This window comes from Vitis riparia, chromosome 10 (assembly GCF_004353265.1).
Source record: "Vitis riparia cultivar Riparia Gloire de Montpellier isolate 1030 chromosome 10, EGFV_Vit.rip_1.0, whole genome shotgun sequence".
NCBI lineage: Eukaryota > Viridiplantae > Streptophyta > Magnoliopsida > Vitales > Vitaceae > Vitis > Vitis riparia.
In genome coordinates this window covers 12,722,141-12,728,259 of record NC_048440.1, presented here as the reverse complement: position 1 = coordinate 12,728,259, position 6,119 = coordinate 12,722,141, and positions in this window count along the sequence as shown.

The following is a 6,119-nucleotide window of genomic DNA, read 5'->3' as shown; positions in this document are numbered from 1 at the left end:
ATAATATTTATAATTTATTTAAATATATATATATATATATATATATAATATAAATAGAATGTGGGTGAGCTCAAATACAAAAATCTTCCTAGTAAACTCGAATCATCACTCTATTTTGTTAACCATTTCGGGGAAAAAATTAAATTAAGTTGAAATTTTCTGTCAAAATTTAAAAAAGAATAAAATTAAACTTTTATTAAAATTATATCCTCTTTATTGAAATTTACGGCTCATTATATTTATAGTAGTAAAATACATCTTTTTAAAGGCAAGCTAATTAATCATAATAAAAAAATTTGTTAGGATAACTAAAACAAACTACTAATTATAATAACGAAATATATATAGAATAACTTAACTAAAAGTTAACCACTAACTACAATTTGTCACATGTCCCCTTAAGTGAGATGGGGTGTTAACCATAGCGAGCTTGTATTTAAAAACATTAAATAAAACTAAATAGAGTGGCTTAGTGAATATGTCAACAATTTGTTCCTAAGTAGCACAAAACATCAAACTCTTTTAGTAAGAACCCTTTCATAAATTAAATGAATTACTTTAATTTCTACATGTGTGAAAATTGGATTGGAGGTGAAAGATCTTAGTAACATTATCCCACTAGAGATAGAATGGTAAGAAATTTTAATCTTTAACTTAATAAAAAAAAACTACACCTGAATTAGTTCGAATGAAACTTAAACTAAACAAAAATACTCATATTCAATAGATAAGTTTGCAATGACCTTTTTCTTTCAAGAACTCAATTAAATAAGATTTCCTCCTAAGTGGGCACGATATATATACACTAATTATCGATTTCCAATCATCAAGGTTGTTGCCTAATCAACAGCAAAATCCTTTTCTAAGAACATGTTGGTTGTAGGCTTAAAATGTGAATCAAATCTAATTTTGCCTTTCAAGTATCTAAGTTATCTTTTCCAAGCTTATCAATAGTTAGTTGAAAGGTTTTGAAGAAACTGAACTTGTTGACTGCAAATGACATATTTGGCCTTCTTATTATTAAGTTCCTATCAACAGTGCTTTAATACAAAGAAGGCGAGAGAGAAAAAAAAAAAAAACCTTCTACTTTGCTAAGACAATTTGTAGTTAAGTATCATAGGATTTAGTTCCGACTATGTCAGTCATGGCAAGTAAATCGAGCAAAAGTTTTATTTGAGTGAATTAAATACAAGTTGAACCCCTAAAAGCTTCAAATCCTAAAGCAATAATTCAAACACCAATGTGTCTTCAAAGCAAACTAATTTTTTGGATTAGCAATAAAATGAGTTTTCCTTTCTTTTTTTTTTTTGAATTATTATCGGTCAATAAATTGTGATCCTCATATACTAAGATAATGAGCAACAAATGATTAATTCTATACATAAATAGAGAATTATTAAAAATTAAATTTTTGAACCCGTAATTTGGCAAAGTAGTTTTTAGTTTTTCAAACCAAAATTTTTGGAGCTTATTTAAGACTATATAAAGCCTTATATAAATTTAAAACATGATTAAGATGATGAGCATCAACAAAACCCTCTTATTGTACGTAAAGGAATTAGCTATTGGATTAAATGTTTTAGAATAGTCTAACTTGGATGTTTGTTAAAATCCCTTAACTACAAGTTGAGCTTTATATCTTTGTATAAAGCCATTTGATTTTTATTTTATCAAAAAAGAAATAAAAAAACTCACTTTTTACTTATAATATGAAAGGATGACACACGATTAGATAGAAAGATAATGTGAAAAATTAACTACATATAGGAATTTGTTTTTTACATCACATGTATACACCAAAAGATAACCAAGAGAAGCTATAATCATACAAAAAAAAAAAAATAACCAACTTCCTAAACTTAAGGAGAATAAAATAGTTTATAAGATTAATTTGACAACTAATAATCCTAATCATGCCCCCGTAAAATGATGATTCCATGAAGAATACCAATCTTGTCACAAAAAAAAAAAAAAAAGTTGTTGTCATTGCCTAGATAAGGGTTTATTAGTGCATTTGCAAGTTGATTGAAGGTGGAGATGTGAGAGACACAAAGTTGACTGCTTCGAACTTTATTACAAACAAAGTGAAAGTTGATCTCAATATGTTTCATGTGAGAATGAAAAATCAATTGGTACAAAGATATGTTGTATATACATTATCACAATAAATTGTAGGTTATTGGGATAATAAAACACCAAGTTTACAAAGTAAGGATATGACCTAAATAACTTTAGATATTGTGGATGTAACAACCCAATATTTGGCTTCAATAGATGAGCGAGCAATAAAATGTTATTTTTGAAAACTCCAGGAAATGGAATTATGATCGAAAAACAAAATGTAGGCACTAGTAAAAGTCATGATCATCGGTGTTATTGGGGCATTCTCATCATAAAATACATGAAGGGAGAGAGGCGAGCCACAACAAAGGAAGAAACCATGATGAGAAATACCATGTAAATACCAAAGTAGTTGCTTTATAGCAGCACAATGGGTCATTAGGACGATGCATGAACTAAGACAATTTGTTGATAATGAGAGCAGTTTCACATGTGAATAGTAGGTATTGAAGACCATCGATGAACCCCTATGTGATCATAGCCAATGAGGAGCATGTGGAATTGAAAGCGTCATGAGGTGTAATTGTTGGTAGTGAGTTTTAAAGAAATCTAATTTGCAACATTTATAAATATAAGATGTTGATTGTTTTCAAAGGGATTAATTAGGATAAGAGGTCGAGACGAGGCACTAGTAGTAGGAATTTTTGGATCATCCATTAAAGAACTTAATGGAGTTTGGTTAGGCTCTAATACCATGAAAATATGACAAATGGCATTGGATAAAAGGATAATATGAAAAAAAAAATAATTGCATACAATATTTTGCTTTCTACATCATATAACCACGAGATAACTAAAAGAAGCAACAATCATGTAGACAAAATAACTAATTTCTTAAATTTAGGAAAAATAAAATAGTTTACAAGATTTAGAAACTAATAATCCTTATCACAATATTCATGTTAAGAGGAAACTAAGCTCCTAGTACCATTGTTTATAAGAGCCATCAAGCATGGTTTGCCTTCCAAATCAAGGAAGACATACTTAGCAAAATTTGGTTTGGTATTCATATCACACACTAAGTGTTATGAGGTGATTTATAAGTTTTTAGTTTAAAATTTCCTATTGACTCAAGTTGTCATGGGATAGAAAAATAATAGGGTGTTAGTTAAGTCATAGCAAAAAAGACAATAGGTTGAGATGTTGTCTTAGTAAAAGTATTTGGTGAAGGTGAAGGTGAAGGAAAAATTATATTATCTACAAATTAAGGTAGAAATAAGAACCAAATTAAAGTGAAGAAAAAGTATAAAATTTGTGGACTTGATAACTTTGAATAGAAGCAAACATAGTATAGTTACTTCAAATACAATTTTTTTAATAGAATTTGAAGTAGGCAATACAAAGTTATATACAATAGGAAAACATACCTGTTAAGAGTAACATTCCAAGCAATATAAATTATTCTGAGGAATGTAAGCACCACTAACCTTTACGATAAAGACTATCACCAAGAAAACCAAGAAGAACATGTGGTAAGGTTATAAATTCTAGTTTACGATTATTTTTGGGTCTTAAGTGATCTAGTGAACAAGCCAAATAAGTGATCAAGTTAACAAGCTGAATCACAAGTTTAAAAAAAAATATGGAGGTAATGTCACTCATGATTGAAAAAACCAAATAATTGATAGTCTAACAAGAGGGTAAGAGTTCATAGTAACTTAAAAATATTAGTAATAATTTTGTTTTTTTATATCAAATTAAATCTAAATTTCCATGAGTACAAAGTTGATAAAGATGTAGTGTCTAATTAAGGTTTGAATCAATTGAAGATACAGTCTATAAAAAAGGTTTTGCTTCCATAATTAGATTTGAGTCAAATAAAATACTACTTGTCTTTGCATACGTTAAAGATGTTATCTTATGAATATTAAAAGTATATTTTAAATGGATATACTAATGAAAATGTATGGTTGGAAGACCTTTCTTTTTTACAAGTAATCATATTTTAAATTAAAAAAAAAAAAAAAAACTCTTTATGATATAAAACAAACTTTGAGATCATAACATAAAGAATCCAATAAATTACTTATGGAAAATGGTTTTAAAATGGCAAAGATATACACAACTTTGATACAAAGTTAAAACCAAAAGAAACGTGTTGGAATGGTAAAACTCTGAATTTTATTGATAAAGAAAAAGACCTATAAATAGGCTTTACATCAGAACACTTCATCCTAGCACTAACCACAACTCCTATAAAATAGGATCACACATAAGCCAATTTCTCAGCCATGAAATCAAGTAACCAAATATCTAAAGACTCGGACAAACTACCAATGACTAGAACTTCCAATAAATATAAAATAAAACATTTAAATCTTAACACCCTCCCTTAAACTGAAATCTGCATAAATTAGTTTAAAAGAAGATCAACCCTCTACAAAGTCCTCATTTACAGCAGCATGTGAACAAACTGCATAAATTTGTTTTGAAGACCCACTTTACACCAATGGTTTTGTGTCTTTTCGGAAGATCAGTCAACTCCCAAATATCATTTCTTTCAATGGCTTCAATTTCATCATCCATCGCCTTCCTCCATTTTGCATCTTTGACGGCACTTTCAAAAGTTGTAGGATCACAATATGAAAATAAAGCAAAATGAGTGAGCGGGTCTTCAGATTGATAAATTCCAGTCACATCATAATCATACATCCATGCGGGCCTTTTTCGAATCTAACGATGAAATTGAGCTGTTGTATCAGTAGCTTCTGTAGTTGTTGGCAAAATTTTAGCAGTTGTTGAAGTTGCTTTTAATGAATTTTCAGGCATAAAGATTGCTGATGTTAGCTCTCTTTCAGAATCATTGTAAAAAAAAAACTTGAGTAGGCTGCTACCTATTCCAATCCTAAGTGTTTTCCTCATCAAAGACAACGTCTCGGTTGGTCACAATCTTCTTGGTTAGTGGATTAAACAATTTATACGCCTTGGATACTTCAATAACACCAAGAAAGACACATTTTCCCCCCTTATCATCAAGTTTCTTCCTTTTCTCATTCGGGATATGTGCATAAGCGATGCAGCCAAAAATTTTAAAATGATCTTCAGTTGGTTTCCTTCCACTCCAAGCCTCCTTTGGTGTCATATTTTGAACAGCAAATGTAGAACTTTTGTTCAAGATGTGAATACTCCAATTTACTGCTTCAGGTCAAAAGGATTTTGGAATTCTCCATCTTGTCAACAAGTTTCTCACCATATTGAGGATGGTTCTATTTGTCATCTCTGATACACCATTTTGTTGTGGTGTATAAGCAACCATCAGCTCTCTTCGAATGCCATGATCTTCACAAAAAACTTCAAATTCAGTTGAGCAATATTCTCCACCACAATATGTTCGAAGGGTCTTAATGGTGTTTCCTATTTCATTTTCCACACGAGCCTTGAAGCTTTTAAATGCACAAAAGGCTTCTGATTTTTCCTATAAAAAATAAACCCAAGTTTTTCGAGTATAATCATTAATGAAGGTAATTAAGTATCTTTTACCTCCATTAGAACATGGTGTTATCGAGCCACTATATATCGAAATGAATTAGCTCCAAAACATCTTATGCTCGCCATGACTTCCCTTGGGGAAATTGGGAACGATGTTGTTTGCCAACAACACATTCTTCACAAACTTGGGAAGGAATACTAATCTGAGGAAAAGACCTGCCACCATATTTTTCTGTTGGAGGGTCTTCAATCCACCAAAACTCAAGTGGTCATAACGAAAATGCCACAACCAAGAAGAATCTTTTACTTCAGCTACCAAACAAGATTTCATACTTGTAATCTTCAATGGAAACAACCTATTTGAACTCATTTGCACAACAGCAATGGCTCCTCTAGTAGGATCATAAATCTCACAAACACCTTTTTGAATAGTGATTACATAACTCTTTTCTTGCAATTGGCCAGCACTTAACAAATTGTTTTTCAAGTTAAGAACGTAAAAGACATTAGAAATTGTTTCTACAAAACCATTCTTGGTTCTTATCTCTATATCACCCTTTTCCATCACC